This window comes from Sinohyriopsis cumingii, chromosome 8 (assembly GCF_028554795.1).
Source record: "Sinohyriopsis cumingii isolate HCF-2022 chromosome 8, ASM2855479v2, whole genome shotgun sequence".
NCBI classification, from domain to species: domain Eukaryota; kingdom Metazoa; phylum Mollusca; class Bivalvia; order Unionida; family Unionidae; genus Sinohyriopsis; species Sinohyriopsis cumingii.
Window position 1 is genome coordinate 74,860,900 of NC_142968.1, and position 25,666 is coordinate 74,886,565.

Here is a 25,666-nt window from a genome sequence, read left to right on the forward strand (position 1 = left end):
CAAGAGTAGCAAATCTGAGAACAGATAGTGGTTTTTGTTTGACGACAAGTTGCCTCCCTTAATGGAACATTATGAGTGCGCTCCCTTCGTCAACGAGTGACGCGTACTTCCGCCTTGTCAAATAAGACAGTATAATTTTCCAGGACATTTCGATATTTGTTGTAAATTTTGAGAGTTTCTTCTAAAGCTTGAATTTTGTATCAGTTTCATAAAAGTGTATCATCCAGATTCCACTACATTTTAGAGTTATATATGCTAAGGTTGCAAATTGTTTTCGGCTGGGAGTTGTGGCGTGCTCCTGTAATCCAGCTACTTGGAGGCCGGGGTCGTTGGACGGTTTGAGGGCGGGGGCTCTGCTCCTCGGTGCTCTATGTCGATCGGGTGTCCGCGCTAAGCTCGGCATCAATATGGGTCCCTCGGGGGAGCCTAGGGGGTCCAGGTTGTCTAAGGAGGGACGTACTGGCCCAGGGTGGAAACACAGCAGGCAAAAGTCCCCGTGTCGAGCAGTAGTGGGATCGCGCCTGTGAATAGGCATCGTTGGGTAGCCCGTCCAATATAGTCGGACACGATTCTTTTTCATTTTATTTATTTTGCTATAAAATTATTCATTTTCTTTCCATCTATAGCCATTGAGGTAATTTCTTTTACTTTCTTTTACATACTCGTTCTGATTATAACCCAGTTAATGATATTGTCTTTTATTTTTAGAATTAACTGTACGAAAAGATACATTATAATCATACATAATTTTTATTTTCACGATTCTTTTCTCTTCTAAGCTATTCGGTTTTTCTCTAAAACCTTGTAACCGCTAGCTACATCTTAAAGAGTCGGTATGTGTTCTACCAATAATAATAATAATAATAATAATAATAATTGTCATTATCATTATTATTATTAATTATTATTCCATTGAATAGTTGGTATTATGAAATTAATTTCCAAATGAAATATATGATGTAATTAATTAATAAATTTTAACAGGAAAACATTTGTGAATCTTTCAGAGTACAATATTTCATGATGAATATTAAAATTACAGTCTGCATATGTTCTTAAAAGTTTTATGTTTTTAATATTTTTCTTATTCTTTTTAAAATTTGATTCTATGTATAATTTGTACCCTCGCAGGTCAAGGAAATAGAGACTCTAGTTATGAAAATCATTATGAAGATAATGAAATGATACTGGCGATTGCCATTTCTGAAATACGTGCGTATGTTCTTTCTTATAAGATGAGTCTAAGTGCAAGTAACAGATCCTGATGTTCCATCATATAATGCGCTGGCAGATCAATATCTATGTTGTTTGTTCTATTGATCACTCCTGACAAACTGCATGGAACCAGATCTGAGGGCGCATTATGCATACATTCTACAGAAAATGATTTGGTGAAATTCAGTAACAGCTGGGACATTCATGAAGGTATTATTGATGAATTATTTTTGTTATGAAACACTGCAAGCTTTACTGTGCAGAACATAATGTATTATTATGTCAGCTATATGAGGGAATATATTCAGTTTTGGCGGATATCTTTGAGGGAGTAATGCACTTGACAAAAATAAGAGAAAACCTATTTTAAAAGTTATTCCCTTTATTTGGACAAGTATATATATTGAATGTATTACACGACAACCCCGCCCCCTTTCTATCTCTCATCATTTCTCTCCAATGGAAATTTGCCTTTCTAGGATGTTTTTTTTGCTGTTGTTATTTTGTTAAAAAGGACATGAAATTGATATTAGTAATCCAAACGTAGTTCAATTTATTTGAATATGTCACTGTATCAAATTTTCTGTTGCCGTAGGTAGTTTGTGGGATGGTACCTTGACCCATGACTACCCATGTACAGTGTTTATCAAATAGGAGAAAAATAATACACTTACTATTGTAATGATATATACCAGAAAAATTGATGGAGTTAATTGAAAACAACACAGATGATCTTATTTCCGTGAGATTTGCATAACAGAATGATACTCTAGTCAGTTCTTTTGTACCACCATCACATATTGGTTAAGATATGTGTTTTGTTCAGTTTCTCTAGTACTTCTCGCTGCATCTTGTATATCTTTTGTGTATGGATGCATGCCAAGTGCAAAGAAAGCTTATTCACAAAGTCACAGATTTATAAAGAATGTATGTTTTCGTAACGTTACGTTTACGAAGTGTGAAATCAGCACCTATCAGCAGCCCCTTCAGAGGTTGTGAGAGGCTCGGGACACGTTAAAATTGTGAGGTCCCAAGGCCCTGTTAATATTGCAGTTTGTAAATGATTCGAATGTACAAATAAGCCCATATAATTTACTATATACAGAATTAAAAGACAACTAAGTACACATTGAAGTATATTTAATATTATACTATTATATATAAAATGCGAGGATCCTTAGGGGTTGAGACCCGGGCCATATCGTCTTCTTTGCCCTCCCACCCTGATTGGGCCCGCCTACGAGTCTTCGTCTGTGAGCAAAACATCCATTGTTTTATATTGCAAATCTATGGATACGTTGCATACTCTAAGTTTCTTATTGATTTCTATATGGTCATTTGACTAAGACCGTATAGAAATTGTGATTTACTTGTGATCCGTCACAGATAGACACTTTCGTTTAGGAAATCAAACTTTGTTGGAAAGCGGGAACATATACACAGACAGACAGACAGACAGACAGACACTCATGCACAGAGCAGCATTACTCCATTGTGATTGTAGGCAAGTGTGGCCTGTATTGTATGCGTCAGTGACTATGCTTAAGTTGTGTGTTTGATTCGAGTTACTTTGGCATGCATTATTGGTCACAAGCAGGTGCGCATCCAGGAAGACCGTGCGGGCGTGGGGGAGGGGAGTGGGATGAACATGTAGGCAAGGGAAGTTTTGGAATGGAATCCCTGTAGCACCTGCATTTTGAAAGTTTCCAGAGTATAATTTTAAGGATCTAAATCGCCGTTGCATTTGGTATGCATTTGGCAAACGATATGGTACCCAGGAGTCGCCTAATAAATATATAGTAAACAAAACCGACCAAAATTGTCATTTCTAATTTTGAATTTTGAGTGTGACCATCGTGAGTAACGATATATGTCATCGCGCACGAACTCCTGCCACAAATTAATGTTTGGAACAGGCACACCCTCATTCGTCCTACCTACTCTACTGTATTGATTCCTTTCCCCCTCTCTGTCTCTGTCTCTGTTTCTTTGTCCTGATTCTTTTAATGGCTAATCTTTAATATTTTGAATCATCTTATGTCTGAAGGTTGATCGTGTGTAGAAAGGTGATACTATAATATTAGTTTTTCTTCATTAATAAAAGTCTAATATAGATTTTAAATTCTACCGAATGTGAATACAAGTTCGAAACTGATACGGAAAATGTGACATGGGAAACAACTCTTACAATTAGTGTAATTTTACTGGTAGAGTTATTTTTTTTTATGTTCTGGCACGTTGTTTCCCTTTATCGATTAACATAGTTAAGATCCACTTGTTTGATATTGGGGCCTCATGCAGGCCTTACGGTACTAATTCCGTTCCCATAGTGAAGCTATGCAAACACCATGATATTAAAAGTTCTAGAACTTTAAATTTCTCAGCTGGTCTGCCTATCTGTCTATACATATATTCACCCACCTAATGGCCAGTAGGTCTGCCTGTCTAGCTATACAAGTATCCACCCACCTATAGGCCAGTTGGTCTGTTTATAGAAATATCCATCCACATACAGGCCAGTTGGTCAGACTATCAGCTTCTTTGTCTGATGACCTCCCAACATCCGACCAGTCTTTCTGCTCACCTGTATTTGTGCATGTTTTTCATCCATTGTTGAATATTGTACGTGAAAATCAAACACAAGAACATCGTAAATAAAATGAAATAGTCCTACAAAGTGATCCCAATACGATGATGTAATTACGGCGTAAACATTATGTATGTCCCACCGGAACATATAACATTTGACATGGCAGTATTGACAAATTTATACATGTCCACGCGTGAACGATACTATACAGCATGTATTCTGCATTTTAGGGTCCACTGTAGCATAGTTTGATAAGATTTCTTCTCTATTCAAGATGTGTTGTATTGTATTTATTATACCCATTCAAAAGTCAATAAATGATTAAATAAATATTATATTATTTTAGATACACAGTAGAGTTGACATTTTACGATTTTTAAATTGGGACTTGAAGCTTTGTCTGATACGTAAGTATCGACATAAACTTGATGAAAAGACGACATTGACCTTGTTCGTTGTGTTTAAAGCATTGGACAGATGCTATGGTGCCAAGGAGACGCCAAATGAAAAATATAAAGAAAAGCCACGGAAATTGTCAGTTTTAATAGCAAATCTATCATAAATTAGCATAAAGTGTCAATGTGCACGAGTGTCTAATAGCACGCTAAACACCTGGCAAATTACCGTTGGGAAATTTTCTGTGTTCCTAGTATCCGAACATAATTTCTGTAATTTTCACATATGAAACTGATGATGCGCAGAAGAAACTATTTAAATAACAACAGAACAATGTAGCAGATTTAGAGCATAATTTGTACCGATTTTGACGTATTTGAAAATTAACTTATCTCTTGGTTTTGAAGTTTTGCATTCGAACGTGTATCACAAAATGGCAGGGGTATGGGCTCGCTGGCGATGCTGATAGGAAGACGAGTGATACATACAGTGAAAATACAAAAAGATACAGTAAGGAAAATTGAAAGGATAAACCGACTATAACCATAAATTTTTCGATTGACAGTCTTCATTTCAAGGAGGTCCATGGTTGGTTGCCTTGCTTTGCCATTGTTTTCCTTTGCTGCCATTTCCTCGGTATGGCATAACCGATAATGTGGTTAAAATGCCGTTGTAAACCAACCAATATTTCTGCTTGGTAATAGGCAACGATCAAACCTGTAATCTCCGACAAGTAACCAGACCCGTCCATGGTGAGATTCTTAATATCAGCCACGGACGGCTTCTATATGCTTTGGAAGACATCGAAGGTAAAATGTATGGGTAGCTCTTTGAGACATTAAGGGGCACTGTACGACTTTTGTGAGCATGTGTACAACTTCAGGTGACTACGATCTTTTTGGGTTCGACACATGGCTGGCTCTGTACGACTTCTGACTGGCTCGTTATGAAGTTGCGGAGAAGCACACCAAATTATATTTCTTTTTAAAATCTTTATGTACCCTTTTTATATTCATCTATCAAATGTACTTTGGATTTCATATATTTGAACACCAAATAGGAGAACGAATGCAGAAGCAAATACATAACAAAGAAATGTATTCGCCGTATGTTACAAGTAAGAATGCTATTATTATTATTATTATTGATGCTGTAGAATATCGGAAACAAATATTCAAATTGTCAGTCAGAGCAAATTTCAATTGCAGAGCACACAAATACACCCACTCACACCCCCCACACACACCCACACTCCCCCCACACAAACACACACACACACAAACATACACACACATACACACGTGCGATTATCGGATGATATATCCATATCAATGTTATGTCATGTTCTAAACGTTAGACGATGTTGCATAGAGTCACAATGGCTAAGAAGATTAAAGATTTGCTCTATCAATATGGCCCTGGATATGTGCGGATGACATACGATGTTGGTTATGGAAAAGAAGTTGTTTTGGAGTTCACACAAATGATTAGAGAGACTGCATTTCAATGTTGGTCGGAACGTATTACTAATTCCTCAGAATGTTATTACTGTGATCAGTATAAATCCCTACTACAATGTGAGAAATACCTCTCATGTAATATACTTTTCAATTTAAGAAAACGTTTATTGCAACTAAGATGTTCCAGGCATAAACGAATGATTGGAACAGGAAGAAGGAAATACAAATTGATAGTGCATTGAGATTTTGTGAACTGTGCATTAGAAGAAATATTTATTTAATAAGTGATGAATTTCAATTTGTTTGCGTTTGCCCAGAATATGATATTATTAGAAGACGATCTCTAAAAAATGTATATTATGTATAACCAAGCGTTACAAAATTTGTGTGGCTTTTGGTTAAGATTGATGTAGTGACGCTGTATAATTTATCAGATTACCGGTACAGATCATTTGCTAGGAGAGAGGGCTCTTTATGTCCATCCGAATAAATGATGTGAATATATTACTATTCCGACCTAAGTGTAGTAATAAGTGTAGAAATAAATCAAGAATTTATATTTCCACATGCATTAAAGAAAATGCGGCGTTCCAGTTGTGTATATAAAACATAATTTTGTATTACGGGCCGGGGGCCTATATTTTTGAAATAAAGTGATTTGATTTGATACTGTTGAGTTTCAAATGAAAATAGGAAAAGCATAACTTATAAATTCCTTTCCAACAGTAAACTGTTGCAGGCAAATTGAACCTATCGAATAGGCAAATACTAGGATTTTGGCTTTCTACATTTTCTTCTAGATTTGATCAAAATGGCAAAGATAATACCAGTGAAAATATCTCTCTTTTTCAGCTTAGTTTAAGCTCTAGTTTAAGTTTCCAAGTATTAAAATGAGGAAATAAAACTTGAAATCTGTGAATACATAACAGTGTTTATCCTGTGTAAATAATAATTAGTATTTATGCAGTTTTGAAGGACAAGAAGGTACATACATATCAAATGCTATTAAAGAATATTGCATACACATTGAAAAGTGATATATGAAACCCGTAATTTTATATGCAAAATCAAAATTAATATTTTCCCTTTCATTTCTGTAGAATTTTTTAATAATTAAATATCCGAAATATATATCGTAGCACTGTCAAAGAGAGAGAGAGAGAGAGAGAGAGAGAGAGAGAGAGAGAGAGAGAGAATTCGGAGATTTTAATATTGAAAATTAATGATTGTTTAGAACCGTTCAATAGGTGCAAATCTGGACAAATTGGTCGATGCGCTGCCTCACTGACAGATTGCAATGATATAACATCCTATGTGTGTAAATTTGTCCTGTCAGCATAATAATGTCAACAAATTCAATCGGTAACTCGTGTAATACTTCTAGTATTTGGCCACATCTTATTATTCATAAATGAAGGTGATTGGGTACGACCTGTGACAAGAGTAGCAAATCTGAGAACAGATAGTGGTTTTTGTTTGACGACAAGTTGCCTCCCTTAATGGAACATTATGAGTGCGCTCCCTTCGTCAACGAGTGACGCGTACTTCCGCCTTGTCAAATAAGACAGTATAATTTTCCAGGACATTTCGATATTTGTTGTAAATTTTGAGAGTTTCTTCTAAAGCTTGAATTTTGTATCAGTTTCATAAAAGTGTATCATCCAGATTCCACTACATTTTAGAGTTATATATGCTAAGGTTGCAAATTGTTTTCGGCTGGGAGTTGTGGCGTGCTCCTGTAATCCAGCTACTTGGAGGCCGGGGTCGTTGGACGGTTTGAGGGCGGGGGCTCTGCTCCTCGGTGCTCTATGTCGATCGGGTGTCCGCGCTAAGCTCGGCATCAATATGGGTCCCTCGGGGGAGCCTAGGGGGTCCAGGTTGTCTAAGGAGGGACGTACTGGCCCAGGGTGGAAACACAGCAGGCAAAAGTCCCCGTGTCGAGCAGTAGTGGGATCGCGCCTGTGAATAGGCATCGTTGGGTAGCCCGTCCAATATAGTCGGACACGATTCTTTTTCATTTTATTTATTTTGCTATAAAATTATTCATTTTCTTTCCATCTATAGCCATTGAGGTAATTTCTTTTACTTTCTTTTACATACTCGTTCTGATTATAACCCAGTTAATGATATTGTCTTTTATTTTTAGAATTAACTGTACGAAAAGATACATTATAATCATACATAATTTTTATTTTCACGATTCTTTTCTCTTCTAAGCTATTCGGTTTTTCTCTAAAACCTTGTAACCGCTAGCTACATCTTAAAGAGTCGGTATGTGTTCTACCAATAATAATAATAATAATAATAATAATAATTGTCATTATCATTATTATTATTAATTATTATTCCATTGAATAGTTGGTATTATGAAATTAATTTCCAAATGAAATATATGATGTAATTAATTAATAAATTTTAACAGGAAAACATTTGTGAATCTTTCAGAGTACAATATTTCATGATGAATATTAAAATTACAGTCTGCATATGTTCTTAAAAGTTTTATGTTTTTAATATTTTTCTTATTCTTTTTAAAATTTGATTCTATGTATAATTTGTACCCTCGCAGGTCAAGGAAATAGAGACTCTAGTTATGAAAATCATTATGAAGATAATGAAATGATACTGGCGATTGCCATTTCTGAAATACGTGCGTATGTTCTTTCTTATAAGATGAGTCTAAGTGCAAGTAACAGATCCTGATGTTCCATCATATAATGCGCTGGCAGATCAATATCTATGTTGTTTGTTCTATTGATCACTCCTGACAAACTGCATGGAACCAGATCTGAGGGCGCATTATGCATACATTCTACAGAAAATGATTTGGTGAAATTCAGTAACAGCTGGGACATTCATGAAGGTATTATTGATGAATTATTTTTGTTATGAAACACTGCAAGCTTTACTGTGCAGAACATAATGTATTATTATGTCAGCTATATGAGGGAATATATTCAGTTTTGGCGGATATCTTTGAGGGAGTAATGCACTTGACAAAAATAAGAGAAAACCTATTTTAAAAGTTATTCCCTTTATTTGGACAAGTATATATATTGAATGTATTACACGACAACCCCGCCCCCTTTCTATCTCTCATCATTTCTCTCCAATGGAAATTTGCCTTTCTAGGATGTTTTTTTTGCTGTTGTTATTTTGTTAAAAAGGACATGAAATTGATATTAGTAATCCAAACGTAGTTCAATTTATTTGAATATGTCACTGTATCAAATTTTCTGTTGCCGTAGGTAGTTTGTGGGATGGTACCTTGACCCATGACTACCCATGTACAGTGTTTATCAAATAGGAGAAAAATAATACACTTACTATTGTAATGATATATACCAGAAAAATTGATGGAGTTAATTGAAAACAACACAGATGATCTTATTTCCGTGAGATTTGCATAACAGAATGATACTCTAGTCAGTTCTTTTGTACCACCATCACATATTGGTTAAGATATGTGTTTTGTTCAGTTTCTCTAGTACTTCTCGCTGCATCTTGTATATCTTTTGTGTATGGATGCATGCCAAGTGCAAAGAAAGCTTATTCACAAAGTCACAGATTTATAAAGAATGTATGTTTTCGTAACGTTACGTTTACGAAGTGTGAAATCAGCACCTATCAGCAGCCCCTTCAGAGGTTGTGAGAGGCTCGGGACACGTTAAAATTGTGAGGTCCCAAGGCCCTGTTAATATTGCAGTTTGTAAATGATTCGAATGTACAAATAAGCCCATATAATTTACTATATACAGAATTAAAAGACAACTAAGTACACATTGAAGTATATTTAATATTATACTATTATATATAAAATGCGAGGATCCTTAGGGGTTGAGACCCGGGCCATATCGTCTTCTTTGCCCTCCCACCCTGATTGGGCCCGCCTACGAGTCTTCGTCTGTGAGCAAAACATCCATTGTTTTATATTGCAAATCTATGGATACGTTGCATACTCTAAGTTTCTTATTGATTTCTATATGGTCATTTGACTAAGACCGTATAGAAATTGTGATTTACTTGTGATCCGTCACAGATAGACACTTTCGTTTAGGAAATCAAACTTTGTTGGAAAGCGGGAACATATACACAGACAGACAGACAGACAGACAGACACTCATGCACAGAGCAGCATTACTCCATTGTGATTGTAGGCAAGTGTGGCCTGTATTGTATGCGTCAGTGACTATGCTTAAGTTGTGTGTTTGATTCGAGTTACTTTGGCATGCATTATTGGTCACAAGCAGGTGCGCATCCAGGAAGACCGTGCGGGCGTGGGGGAGGGGAGTGGGATGAACATGTAGGCAAGGGAAGTTTTGGAATGGAATCCCTGTAGCACCTGCATTTTGAAAGTTTCCAGAGTATAATTTTAAGGATCTAAATCGCCGTTGCATTTGGTATGCATTTGGCAAACGATATGGTACCCAGGAGTCGCCTAATAAATATATAGTAAACAAAACCGACCAAAATTGTCATTTCTAATTTTGAATTTTGAGTGTGACCATCGTGAGTAACGATATATGTCATCGCGCACGAACTCCTGCCACAAATTAATGTTTGGAACAGGCACACCCTCATTCGTCCTACCTACTCTACTGTATTGATTCCTTTCCCCCTCTCTGTCTCTGTCTCTGTTTCTTTGTCCTGATTCTTTTAATGGCTAATCTTTAATATTTTGAATCATCTTATGTCTGAAGGTTGATCGTGTGTAGAAAGGTGATACTATAATATTAGTTTTTCTTCATTAATAAAAGTCTAATATAGATTTTAAATTCTACCGAATGTGAATACAAGTTCGAAACTGATACGGAAAATGTGACATGGGAAACAACTCTTACAATTAGTGTAATTTTACTGGTAGAGTTATTTTTTTTTATGTTCTGGCACGTTGTTTCCCTTTATCGATTAACATAGTTAAGATCCACTTGTTTGATATTGGGGCCTCATGCAGGCCTTACGGTACTAATTCCGTTCCCATAGTGAAGCTATGCAAACACCATGATATTAAAAGTTCTAGAACTTTAAATTTCTCAGCTGGTCTGCCTATCTGTCTATACATATATTCACCCACCTAATGGCCAGTAGGTCTGCCTGTCTAGCTATACAAGTATCCACCCACCTATAGGCCAGTTGGTCTGTTTATAGAAATATCCATCCACATACAGGCCAGTTGGTCAGACTATCAGCTTCTTTGTCTGATGACCTCCCAACATCCGACCAGTCTTTCTGCTCACCTGTATTTGTGCATGTTTTTCATCCATTGTTGAATATTGTACGTGAAAATCAAACACAAGAACATCGTAAATAAAATGAAATAGTCCTACAAAGTGATCCCAATACGATGATGTAATTACGGCGTAAACATTATGTATGTCCCACCGGAACATATAACATTTGACATGGCAGTATTGACAAATTTATACATGTCCACGCGTGAACGATACTATACAGCATGTATTCTGCATTTTAGGGTCCACTGTAGCATAGTTTGATAAGATTTCTTCTCTATTCAAGATGTGTTGTATTGTATTTATTATACCCATTCAAAAGTCAATAAATGATTAAATAAATATTATATTATTTTAGATACACAGTAGAGTTGACATTTTACGATTTTTAAATTGGGACTTGAAGCTTTGTCTGATACGTAAGTATCGACATAAACTTGATGAAAAGACGACATTGACCTTGTTCGTTGTGTTTAAAGCATTGGACAGATGCTATGGTGCCAAGGAGACGCCAAATGAAAAATATAAAGAAAAGCCACGGAAATTGTCAGTTTTAATAGCAAATCTATCATAAATTAGCATAAAGTGTCAATGTGCACGAGTGTCTAATAGCACGCTAAACACCTGGCAAATTACCGTTGCGAAATTTTCTGTGTTCCTAGTATCCGAACATAATTTCTGTAATTTTCACATATGAAACTGATGATGCGCAGAAGAAACTATTTAAATAACAACAGAACAATGTAGCAGATTTAGAGCATAATTTGTACCGATTTTGACGTATTTGAAAATTAACTTATCTCTTGGTTTTGAAGTTTTGCATTCGAACGTGTATCACAAAATGGCAGGGGTATGGGCTCGCTGGCGATGCTGATAGGAATACGAGTGATACATACAGTGAAAATACAAAAAGATACAGTAAGGAAAAATGAAAGGATAAACCGACTATAACCATAAATTTTTCGATTGACAGTCTTCATTTCAAGGAGGTCCATGGTTGGTTGCCTTGCTTTGCCATTGTTTTCCTTTGCTGCCATTTCCTCGGTATGGCATAACCGATAATGTGGTTAAAATGCCGTTGTAAACCAACCAATATTTCTGCTTGGTAATAGGCAACGATCAAACCTGTAATCTCCAACAAGTAACCAGACCCGTCCATGCTGAGATTCTTAATATCAGCCACGGGCGGCTTCTATATGCTTTGGAAGACATCGAAGGTAAAATGTATGGGTAGCTCTTTGAGACATTAAGGGGCACTGTACGACTTTTGTGAGCATGTGTACAACTTCAGGTGACTACGATCTTTTTGGGTTCGACACATGGCTGGCTCTGTACGACTTCTGACTGGCTCGTTATGAAGTTGCGGAGAAGCACACCAAATTATATTTCTTTTTAAAATCTTTATGTACCCTTTTTATATTCATCTATCAAATGTACTTTGGATTTCATATATTTGAACACCAAATAGGAGAACGAATGCAGAAGCAAATACATAACAAAGAAATGTATTCGCCGTATGTTACAAGTAAGAATGCTATTATTATTATTATTATTGATGCTGTAGAATATCGGAAACAAATATTCAAATTGTCAGTCAGAGCAAATTTCAATTGCAGAGCACACAAATACACCCACTCACACCCCCCACACACACCCACACTCCCCCCACACAAACACACACACACACAAACATACACACACATACACACGTGCGATTATCGGATGATATATCCATATCAATGTTATGTCATGTTCTAAACGTTAGACGATGTTGCATAGAGTCACAATGGCTAAGAAGATTAAAGATTTGCTCTATCAATATGGCCCTGGATATGTGCGGATGACATACGATGTTGGTTATGGAAAAGAAGTTGTTTTGGAGTTCACACAAATGATTAGAGAGACTGCATTTCAATGTTGGTCGGAACGTATTACTAATTCCTCAGAATGTTATTACTGTGATCAGTATAAATCCCTACTACAATGTGAGAAATACCTCTCATGTAATATACTTTTCAATTTAAGAAAACGTTTATTGCAACTAAGATGTTCCAGGCATAAACGAATGATTGGAACAGGAAGAAGGAAATACAAATTGATAGTGCATTGAGATTTTGTGAACTGTGCATTAGAAGAAATATTTATTTAATAAGTGATGAATTTCAATTTGTTTGCGTTTGCCCAGAATATGATATTATTAGAAGACGATCTCTAAAAAATGTATATTATGTATAACCAAGCGTTACAAAATTTGTGTGGCTTTTGGTTAAGATTGATGTAGTGACGCTGTATAATTTATCAGATTACCGGTACAGATCATTTGCTAGGAGAGAGGGCTCTTTATGTCCATCCGAATAAATGATGTGAATATATTACTATTCCGACCTAAGTGTAGTAATAAGTGTAGAAATAAATCAAGAATTTATATTTCCACATGCATTAAAGAAAATGCGGCGTTCCAGTTGTGTATATAAAACATAATTTTGTATTACGGGCCGGGGGCCTATATTTTTGAAATAAAGTGATTTGATTTGATACTGTTGAGTTTCAAATGAAAATAGGAAAAGCATAACTTATAAATTCCTTTCCAACAGTAAACTGTTGCAGGCAAATTGAACCTATCGAATAGGCAAATACTAGGATTTTGGCTTTCTACATTTTCTTCTAGATTTGATCAAAATGGCAAAGATAATACCAGTGAAAATATCTCTCTTTTTCAGCTTAGTTTAAGCTCTAGTTTAAGTTTCCAAGTATTAAAATGAGGAAATAAAACTTGAAATCTGTGAATACATAACAGTGTTTATCCTGTGTAAATAATAATTAGTATTTATGCAGTTTTGAAGGACAAGAAGGTACATACATATCAAATGCTATTAAAGAATATTGCATACACATTGAAAAGTGATATATGAAACCCGTAATTTTATATGCAAAATCAAAATTAATATTTTCCCTTTCATTTCTGTAGAATTTTTTAATAATTAAATATCCGAAATATATATCGTAGCACTGTCAAAGAGAGAGAGAGAGAGAGAGAGAGAGAGAGAGAGAGAGAGAGAGAGAGAATTCGGAGATTTTAATATTGAAAATTAATGATTGTTTAGAACCGTTCAATAGGTGCAAATCTGGACAAATTGGTCGATGCGCTGCCTCACTGACAGATTGCAATGATATAACATCCTATGTGTGTAAATTTGTCCTGTCAGCATAATAATGTCAACAAATTCAATCGGTAACTCGTGTAATACTTCTAGTATTTGGCCACATCTTATTATTCATAAATGAAGGTGATTGGGTACGACCTGTGACAAGAGTAGCAAATCTGAGAACAGATAGTGGTTTTTGTTTGACGACAAGTTGCCTCCCTTAATGGAACATTATGAGTGCGCTCCCTTCGTCAACGAGTGATGCGTACTTCCGCCTTGTCAAATAAGACAGTATAATTTTCCAGGACATTTCGATATTTGTTGTAAATTTTGAGAGTTTCTTCTAAAGCTTGAATTTTGTATCAGTTTCATAAAAGTGTATCATCCAGATTCCACTACATTTTAGAGTTATATATGCTAAGGTTGCAAATTGTTTTCGGCTGGGAGTTGTGGCGTGCTCCTGTAATCCAGCTACTTGGAGGCCGGGGTCGTTGGACGGTTTGAGGGCGGGGGCTCTGCTCCTCGGTGCTCTATGTCGATCGGGTGTCCGCGCTAAGCTCGGCATCAATATGGGTCCCTCGGGGGAGCCTAGGGGGTCCAGGTTGTCTAAGGAGGGACGTACTGGCCCAGGGTGGAAACACAGCAGGCAAAAGTCCCCGTGTCGAGCAGTAGTGGGATCGCGCCTGTGAATAGGCATCGTTGGGTAGCCCGTCCAATATAGTCGGACACGATTCTTTTTCATTTTATTTATTTTGCTATAAAATTATTCATTTTCTTTCCATCTATAGCCATTGAGGTAATTTCTTTTACTTTCTTTTACATACTCGTTCTGATTATAACCCAGTTAATGATATTGTCTTTTATTTTTAGAATTAACTGTACGAAAAGATACATTATAATCATACATAATTTTTATTTTCACGATTCTTTTCTCTTCTAAGCTATTCGGTTTTTCTCTAAAACCTTGTAACCGCTAGCTACATCTTAAAGAGTCGGTATGTGTTCTACCAATAATAATAATAATAATAATAATAATAATTGTCATTATCATTATTATTATTAATTATTATTCCATTGAATAGTTGGTATTATGAAATTAATTTCCAAATGAAATATATGATGTAATTAATTAATAAATTTTAACAGGAAAACATTTGTGAATCTTTCAGAGTACAATATTTCATGATGAATATTAAAATTACAGTCTGCATATGTTCTTAAAAGTTTTATGTTTTTAATATTTTTCTTATTCTTTTTAAAATTTGATTCTATGTATAATTTGTACCCTCGCAGGTCAAGGAAATAGAGACTCTAGTTATGAAAATCATTATGAAGATAATGAAATGATACTGGCGATTGCCATTTCTGAAATACGTGCGTATGTTCTTTCTTATAAGATGAGTCTAAGTGCAAGTAACAGATCCTGATGTTCCATCATATAATGCGCTGGCAGATCAATATCTATGTTGTTTGTTCTATTGATCACTCCTGACAAACTGCATGGAACCAGATCTGAGGGCGCATTATGCATACATTCTACAGAAAATGATTTGGTGAAATTCAGTAACAGCTGGGACATTCATGAAGGTATTATTGATGAATTATTTTTGTTATGAAACACTGCAAGCTTTACTGTGCAGAACATAATGTATTATTATGTCAGCTATATGAGGGAATATATTCAGTTTTGGCGGATATCTTTGAGGGAGTAATGCACTTGACAAAAATAAGAGAAAACCTATTTTAAAAGTTATTCCCTTTATTTGGACAAGTATATATATTGAATGTATTACACGACAACCCCGCCCCCTTTCTCTCTCTCATCATTTCTCTCCAATGGAAATTTGCCTTTCTAGGATGTTTTTTTTGCTGTTGTTATTTTGTTAAAAAGGACATGAAATTGATATTAGTAATCCAAACGTAGTTCAATTTATTTGAATATGTCACTGTATCAAATTTTCTGTTGCCGTAGGTAGTTTGTGGGATGGTACCTTGACCCATGACTACCCATGTACAGTGTTTATCAAATAGGAGAAAAATAATACACTTACTATTGTAATGATATATACCAGAAAAATTGATGGAGTTAATTGAAAACAACACAGATGATCTTATTTCCGTGAGATTTGCATAACAGAATGATACTCTAGTCAGTTCTTTTGTACCACCATCACATATTGGTTAAGATATGTGTTTTGTTCAGTTTCTCTAGTACTTCTCGCTGCATCTTGTATATCTTTTGTGTATGGATGCATGCCAAGTGCAAAGAAAGCTTATTCACAAAGTCACAGATTTATAAAGAATGTATGTTTTCGTAACGTTACGTTTACGAAGTGTGAAATCAGCACCTATCAGCAGCCCCTTCAGAGGTTGTGAGAGGCTCGGGACACGTTAAAATTGTGAGGTCCCAAGGCCCTGTTAATATTGCAGTTTGTAAATGATTCGAATGTACAAATAAGCCCATATAATTTACTATATACAGAATTAAAAGACAACTAAGTACACATTGAAGTATATTTAATATTATACTATTATATATAAAATGCGAGGATCCTTAGGGGTTGAGACCCGGGCCATATCGTCTTCTTTGCCCTCCCACCCTGATTGGGCCCGCCTACGAGTCTTCGTCTGTGAGCAAAACATCCATTGTTTTATATTGCAAATCTATGGATACGTTGCATACTCTAAGTTTCTTATTGATTTCTATATGGTCATTTGACTAAGACCGTATAGAAATTGTGATTTACTTGTGATCCGTCACAGATAGACACTTTCGTTTAGGAAATCAAACTTTGTTGGAAAGCGGGAACATATACACAGACAGACAGACAGACAGACAGACACTCATGCACAGAGCAGCATTACTCCATTGTGATTGTAGGCAAGTGTGGCCTGTATTGTATGCGTCAGTGACTATGCTTAAGTTGTGTGTTTGATTCGAGTTACTTTGGCATGCATTATTGGTCACAAGCAGGTGCGCATCCAGGAAGACCGTGCGGGCGTGGGGGAGGGGAGTGGGATGAACATGTAGGCAAGGGAAGTTTTGGAATGGAATCCCTGTAGCACCTGCATTTTGAAAGTTTCCAGAGTATAATTTTAAGGATCTAAATCGCCGTTGCATTTGGTATGCATTTGGCAAACGATATGGTACCCAGGAGTCGCCTAATAAATATATAGTAAACAAAACCGACCAAAATTGTCATTTCTAATTTTGAATTTTGAGTGTGACCATCGTGAGTAACGATATATGTCATCGCGCACGAACTCCTGCCACAAATTAATGTTTGGAACAGGCACACCCTCATTCGTCCTACCTACTCTACTGTATTGATTCCTTTCCCCCTCTCTGTCTCTGTCTCTGTTTCTTTGTCATGATTCTTTTAATGGCTAATCTTTAATATTTTGAATCATCTTATGTCTGAAGGTTGATCGTGTGTAGAAAGGTGATACTATAATATTAGTTTTTCTTCATTAATAAAAGTCTAATATAGATTTTAAATTCTACCGAATGTGAATACAAGTTCGAAACTGATACGGAAAATGTGACATGGGAAACAACTCTTACAATTAGTGTAATTTTACTGGTAGAGTTATTTTTTTTTATGTTCTGGCACGTTGTTTCCCTTTATCGATTAACATAGTTAAGATCCACTTGTTTGATATTGGGGCCTCATGCAGGCCTTACGGTACTAATTCCGTTCCCATAGTGAAGCTATGCAAACACCATGATATCAAAAGTTCTAGAACTTTAAATTTCTCAGCTGGTCTGCCTATCTGTCTATACATATATTCACCCACCTAATGGCCAGTAGGTCTGCCTGTCTAGCTATACAAGTATCCACCCACCTATAGGCCAGTTGGTCTGTTTATAGAAATATCCATCCACATACAGGCCAGTTGGTCAGACTATCAGCTTCTTTGTCTGATGACCTCCCAACATCCGACCAGTCTTTCTGCTCACCTGTATTTGTGCATGTTTTTCATCCATTGTTGAATATTGTACGTGAAAATCAAACACAAGAACATCGTAAATAAAATGAAATAGTCCTACAAAGTGATCCCAATACGATGATGTAATTACGGCGTAAACATTATGTATGTCCCACCGGAACATATAACATTTGACATGGCAGTATTGACAAATTTATACATGTCCACGCGTGAACGATACTATACAGCATGTATTCTGCATTTTAGGGTCCACTGTAGCATAGTTTGATAAGATTTCTTCTCTATTCAAGATGTGTTGTATTGTATTTATTATACCCATTCAAAAGTCAATAAATGATTAAATAAATATTATATTATTTTAGATACACAGTAGAGTTGACATTTTACGATTTTTAAATTGGGACTTGAAGCTTTGTCTGATACGTAAGTATCGACATAAACTTGATGAAAAGACGACATTGACCTTGTTCGTTGTGTTTAAAGCATTGGACAGATGCTATGGTGCCAAGGAGACGCCAAATGAAAAATATAAAGAAAAGCCACGGAAATTGTCAGTTTTAATAGCAAATCTATCATAAATTAGCATAAAGTGTCAATGTGCACGAGTGTCTAATAGCACGCTAAACACCTGGCAAATTACCGTTGCGAAATTTTCTGTGTTCCTAGTATCCGAACATAATTTCTGTAATTTTCACATATGAAACTGATGATGCGCAGAAGAAACTATTTAAATAACAACAGAACAATGTAGCAGATTTAGAGCATAATTTGTACCGATTTTGACGTATTTGAAAATTAACTTATCTCTTGGTTTTGAAGTTTTGCATTCGAACGTGTATCACAAAATGGCAGGGGTATGGGCTCGCTGGCGATGCTGATAGGAATACGAGTGATACATACAGTGAAAATACAAAAAGATACAGTAAGGAAAAATGAAAGGATAAACCGACTATAACCATAAATTTTTCGATTGACAGTCTTCATTTCAAGGAGGTCCATGGTTGGTTGCCTTGCTTTGCCATTGTTTTCCTTTGCTGCCATTTCCTCGGTATGGCATAACCGATAATGTGGTTAAAATGCCGTTGTAAACCAACCAATATTTCTGCTTGGTAATAGGCAACGATCAAACCTGTAATCTCCAACAAGTAACCAGACCCGTCCATGCTGAGATTCTTAATATCAGCCACGGACGGCTTCTATATGCTTTGGAAGACATCGAAGGTAAAATGTATGGGTAGCTCTTTGAGACATTAAGGGGCACTGTACGACTTTTGTGAGCATGTGTACAACTTCAGGTGACTACGATCTTTTTGGGTTCGACACATGGCTGGCTCTGTACGACTTCTGACTGGCTCGTTATGAAGTTGCGGAGAAGCACACCAAATTATATTTCTTTTTAAAATCTTTATGTACCCTTTTTATATTCATCTATCAAATGTACTTTGGATTTCATATATTTGAACACCAAATAGGAGAACGAATGCAGAAGCAAATACATAACAAAGAAATGTATTCGCCGTATGTTACAAGTAAGAATGCTATTATTATTATTATTATTGATGCTGTAGAATATCGGAAACAAATATTCAAATTGTCAGTCAGAGCAAATTTCAATTGCAGAGCACACAAATACACCCACTCACACCCCCCACACACACCCACACTCCCCCCACACAAACACACACACACACAAACATACACACACATACACACGTGCGATTATCGGATGATATATCCATATCAATGTTATGTCATGTTCTAAACGTTAGACGATGTTGCATAGAGTCACAATGGCTAAGAAGATTAAAGATTTGCTCTATCAATATGGCCCTGGATATGTGCGGATGACATACGATGTTGGTTATGGAAAAGAAGTTGTTTTGGAGTTCACACAAATGATTAGAGAGACTGCATTTCAATGTTGGTCGGAACGTATTACTAATTCCTCAGAATGTTATTACTGTGATCAGTATAAATCCCTACTACAATGTGAGAAATACCTCTCATGTAATATACTTTTCAATTTAAGAAAACGTTTATTGCAACTAAGATGTTCCAGGCATAAACGAATGATTGGAACAGGAAGAAGGAAATACAAATTGATAGTGCATTGAGATTTTGTGATCTGTGCATTAGAAGAAATATTTATTTAATAAGTGATGAATTTCAATTTGTTTGCGTTTGCCCAGAATATGATATTATTAGAAGACGATCTCTAAAAAATGTATATTATGTATAACCAAGCGTTACAAAATTTGTGTGGCTTTTGGTTAAGATTGATGTAGTGACGCTGTATAATTTATCAGATTACCGGTACAGATCATTTGCTAGGAGAGAGGGCTCTTTATGTCCATCCGAATAAATGATGTGAATATATTACTATTCCGACCTAAGTGTAGTAATAAGTGTAGAAATAAATCAAGAATTTATATTTCCACATGCATTAAAGAAAATGCGGCGTTCCAGTTGTGTATATAAAACATAATTTTGTATTACGGGCCGGGGGCCTATATTTTTGAAATAAAGTGATTTGATTTGATACTGTTGAGTTTCAAATGAAAATAGGAAAAGCATAACTTATAAATTCCTTTCCAACAGTAAACTGTTGCAGGCAAATTGAACCTATCGAATAGGCAAATACTAGGATTTTGGCTTTCTACATTTTCTTCTAGATTTGATCAAAATGGCAAAGATAATACCAGTGAAAATATCTCTCTTTTTCAGCTTAGTTTAAGCTCTAGTTTAAGTTTCCAAGTATTAAAATGAGGAAATAAAACTTGAAATCTGTGAATACATAACAGTGTTTATCCTGTGTAAATAATAATTAGTATTTATGCAGTTTTGAAGGACAAGAAGGTACATACATATCAAATGCTATTAAAGAATATTGCATACACATTGAAAAGTGATATATGAAACCCGTAATTTTATATGCAAAATCAAAATTAATATTTTCCCTTTCATTTCTGTAGAATTTTTTAATAATTAAATATCCGAAATATATATCGTAGCACTGTCAAAGAGAGAGAGAGAGAGAGAGAGAGAGAGAGAGAGAGAGAGAGAGAATTCGGAGATTTTAATATTGAAAATTAATGATTGTTTAGAACCGTTCAATAGGTGCAAATCTGGACAAATTGGTCGATGCGCTGCCTCACTGACAGATTGCAATGATATAACATCCTATGTGTGTAAATTTGTCCTGTCAGCATAATAATGTCAACAAATTCAATCGGTAACTCGTGTAATACTTCTAGTATTTGGCCACATCTTATTATTCATAAATGAAGGTGATTGGGTACGACCTGTGACAAGAGTAGCAAATCTGAGAACAGATAGTGGTTTTTGTTTGACGACAAGTTGCCTCCCTTAATGGAACATTATGAGTGCGCTCCCTTCGTCAACGAGTGACGCGTACTTCCGCCTTGTCAAATAAGACAGTATAATTTTCCAGGACATTTCGATATTTGTTGTAAATTTTGAGAGTTTCTTCTAAAGCTTGAATTTTGTATCAGTTTCATAAAAGTGTATCATCCAGATTCCACTACATTTTAGAGTTATATATGCTAAGGTTGCAAATTGTTTTCGGCTGGGAGTTGTGGCGTGCTCCTGTAATCCAGCTACTTGGAGGCCGGGGTCGTTGGACGGTTTGAGGGCGGGGGCTCTGCTCCTCGGTGCTCTATGTCGATCGGGTGTCCGCGCTAAGCTCGGCATCAATATGGGTCCCTCGGGGGAGCCTAGGGGGTCCAGGTTGTCTAAGGAGGGACGTACTGGCCCAGGGTGGAAACACAGCAGGCAAAAGTCCCCGTGTCGAGCAGTAGTGGGATCGCGCCTGTGAATAGGCATCGTTGGGTAGCCCGTCCAATATAGTCGGACACGATTCTTTTTCATTTTATTTATTTTGCTATAAAATTATTCATTTTCTTTCCATCTATAGCCATTGAGGTAATTTCTTTTACTTTCTTTTACATACTCGTTCTGATTATAACCCAGTTAATGATATTGTCTTTTATTTTTAGAATTAACTGTACGAAAAGATACATTATAATCATACATAATTTTTATTTTCACGATTCTTTTCTCTTCTAAGCTATTCGGTTTTTCTCTAAAACCTTGTAACCGCTAGCTACATCTTAAAGAGTCGGTATGTGTTCTACCAATAATAATAATAATAATAATAATAATAATTGTCATTATCATTATTATTATTAATTATTATTCCATTGAATAGTTGGTATTATGAAATTAATTTCCAAATGAAATATATGATGTAATTAATTAATAAATTTTAACAGGAAAACATTTGTGAATCTTTCAGAGTACAATATTTCATGATGAATATTAAAATTACAGTCTGCATATGTTCTTAAAAGTTTTATGTTTTTAATATTTTTCTTATTCTTTTTAAAATTTGATTCTATGTATAATTTGTACCCTCGCAGGTCAAGGAAATAGAGACTCTAGTTATGAAAATCATTATGAAGATAATGAAATGATACTGGCGATTGCCATTTCTGAAATACGTACGTATGTTCTTTCTTATAAGATGAGTCTAAGTGCAAGTAACAGATCCTGATGTTCCATCATATAATGCGCTGGCAGATCAATATCTATGTTGTTTGTTCTATTGATCACTCCTGACAAACTGCATGGAACCAGATCTGAGGGCGCATTATGCATACATTCTACAGAAACTGATTTGGTGAAATTCAGTAACAGCTGGGACATTCATGAAGGTATTATTGATGAATTATTTTTGTTATGAAACACTGCAAGCTTTACTGTGCAGAACATAATGTATTATTATATCAGCTATATGAGGGAATATATTCAGTTTTGGCGGATATCTTTGAGGGAGTAATGCACTTGACAAAAATAAGAGAAAACCTATTTTAAAAGTTATTCCCTTTATTTGGACAAGTATATATATTGAATGTATTACACGACAACCCCGCCCCCTTTCTCTCTCTCATCATTTCTCTCCAATGGAAATTTGCCTTTCTAGGATGTTTTTTTTGCTGTTGTTATTTTGTTAAAAAGGACATGAAATTGATATTAGTAATCCAAACATAGTTCAATTTATTTGAATATGTCACTGTATCAAATTTTCTGTTGCCGTAGGTAGTTTGTGGGATGGTACCTTGACCCATGACTACCCATGTACAGTGTTTATCAAATAGGAGAAAAATAATACATTTACTATTGTAATGATATATACCAGAAAAATTGATGGAGTTAATTGAAAACAACACAGATGATCTTATTTCCGTGAGATTTGCATAACAGAATGATACTCTAGTCAGTTCTTTTGTACCACCATCACATATTGGTTAAGATATGTGTTTTGTTCAGTTTCTCTAGTACTTCTCGCTGCATCTTGTATATCTTTTGTGTATGGATACATGCCAAGTGCAAAGAAAGCTTATTCACAAAGTCACAGATTTATAAAGAATGTATGTTTTCGTAACGTTACGTTTACGAAGTGTGAAATCAGCACCTATCAGCAGCCCCTTCAGAGGTTGTGAGAGGCTCGGGACACGTTAAAATTGTGAGGTCCCAAGGCCCTGTTAATATTGCAGTTTGTAAATGATTCGAATGTACAAATAAGCCCATATAATTTACTATATACAGAATTAAAAGACAACTAAGTACACATTGAAGTATATTTAATATTATACTATTATATATAAAAAGCGAGGATCCTTAGGGGTTGAGACCCGGGCCATATCGTCTTCTTTGCCCTCCCACCCTGATTGGGCCCGCCTACGAGTCTTCGTCTGTGAGCAAAACATCCATTGTTTTATATTGCAAATCTATGGATACGTTGCATACTCTAAGTTTCTTATTGATTTCTATATGGTCATTTGACTAAGACCGTATAGAAATTGTGATTTACTTGTGATCCGTCACAGATAGACACTTTCGTTTAGGAAATCAAACTTTGTTGGAAAGCGGGAACATATACACAGACAGACAGACAGACAGACAGACACTCATGCACAGAGCAGCATTACTCCATTGTGATTGTAGGCAAGTGTGGCCTGTATTGTATGCGTCAGTGACTATGCTTAAGTTGTGTGTTTGATTCGAGTTACTTTGGCATGCATTATTGGTCACAAGCAGGTGCGCATCCAGGAAGACCGTGCGGGCGTGGGGGAGGGGAGTGGGATGAACATGTAGGCAAGGGAAGTTTTGGAATGGAATCCCTGTAGCACCTGCATTTTGAAAGTTTCCAGAGTATAATTTGAAGGATCTAAATCGCCGTTGCATTTGGTATGCATTTGGCAAACGATATGGTACCCAGGAGTCGCCTAATAAATATATAGTAAACAAAACCGACCAAAATTGTCATTTCCAATTTTGAATTTTGAGTGTGACCATCGTGAGTAACGATATATGTCATCGCGCACGAACTCCTGCCACAAATTAATGTTTGGAACAGGCACACCCTCATTCGTCCTACCTACTCTACTGTATTGATTCCTTTCCCCCTCTCTGTCTCTGTCTCTGTTTCTTTGTCATGATTCTTTTAATGGCTAATCTTTAATATTTTGAATCATCTTATGTCTGAAGGTTGATCGTGTGTAGAAAGGTGATACTATAATATTAGTTTTTCTTCATTAATAAAAGTCTAATATAGATTTTAAATTCTACCGAATGTGAATACAAGTTCGAAACTGATACGGAAAATGTGACATGGGAAACAACTCTTACAATTAGTGTAATTTTACTGGTAGAGTTATTTTTTTTATGTTCTGGCACGTTGTTTCCCTTTATCGATTAACATAGTTAAGATCCACTTGTTTGATATTGGGGCCTCATGCAGGCCTTACGGTACTAATTCCGTTCCCATAGTGAAGCTATGCAAACACCATGATATTAAAAGTTCTAGAACTTTAAATTTCTCAGCTGGTCTGCCTATCTGTCTATACATATATTCACCCACCTAATGGCCAGTAGGTCTGCCTGTCTAGCTATACAAGTATCCACCCACCTATAGGCCAGTTGGTCTGTTTATAGAAATATCCATCCACATACAGGCCAGTTGGTCAGACTATCAGCTTCTTTGTCTGATGACCTCCCAACATCCGACCAGTCTTTCTGCTCACCTGTATTTGTGCATGTTTTTCATCCATTGTTGAATATTGTACGTGAAAATCAAACACAAGAACATCGTAAATAAAATGAAATAGTCCTACAAAGTGATCCCATTACGATGATGTAATTACGGCGTAAACATTATGTATGTCCCACCGGAACATATAACATTTGACATGGCAGTATTGACAAATTTATACATGTCCACGCGTGAACGATACTATACAGCATGTATTCTGCATTTTAGGGTCCAATGTAGCATAGTTTGAGAAGATTTCTTCTCTATTCAAGATGTGTTGTATTGTATTTATTATACTCATTCAAAAGTCAATAAATGATTAAATAAATATTATATTATTTTAGATCCACAGTAGAGTTGACATTTTACGATTTTTAAATTGGGACTTGAAGCTTTGTCTGATACGTAAGTATCGACATAAACTTGATGAAAAGACGACATTGACCTTGTTCGTTGTGTTTAAAGCATTGGACAGATGCTATGGTGCCAAGGAGACGCCAAATGAAAAATATAAAGAAAAGCCACGGAAATTGTCAGTTTTAATAGCAAATCTATCATAAATT

General features: G+C 35.8%; 4 non-coding genes across 4 annotated transcripts; all 4 read left to right on the forward strand.

The window, feature by feature from the left end:
• The first annotated feature begins 277 nt into the window (after nt 1–277).
• On the forward strand, nt 278–575 carry LOC149793835 (signal recognition particle RNA). Its single transcript, XR_016423102.1, has one exon.
• A 6,801-nt stretch (nt 576–7,376) lies between these two features.
• LOC149793836 (signal recognition particle RNA) lies at nt 7,377–7,674 on the forward strand. The gene has a single exon (XR_016423110.1).
• Nucleotides 7,675–14,477: 6,803 nt separating this feature from the next.
• Nucleotides 14,478–14,775, forward strand: LOC149793837 (signal recognition particle RNA). The gene has a single exon (XR_016423112.1).
• A 6,799-nt stretch (nt 14,776–21,574) lies between these two features.
• LOC149793838 (signal recognition particle RNA) lies at nt 21,575–21,872 on the forward strand. The gene has a single exon (XR_016423113.1).
• The last annotated feature ends 3,794 nt before the right edge of the window (nt 21,873–25,666 follow it).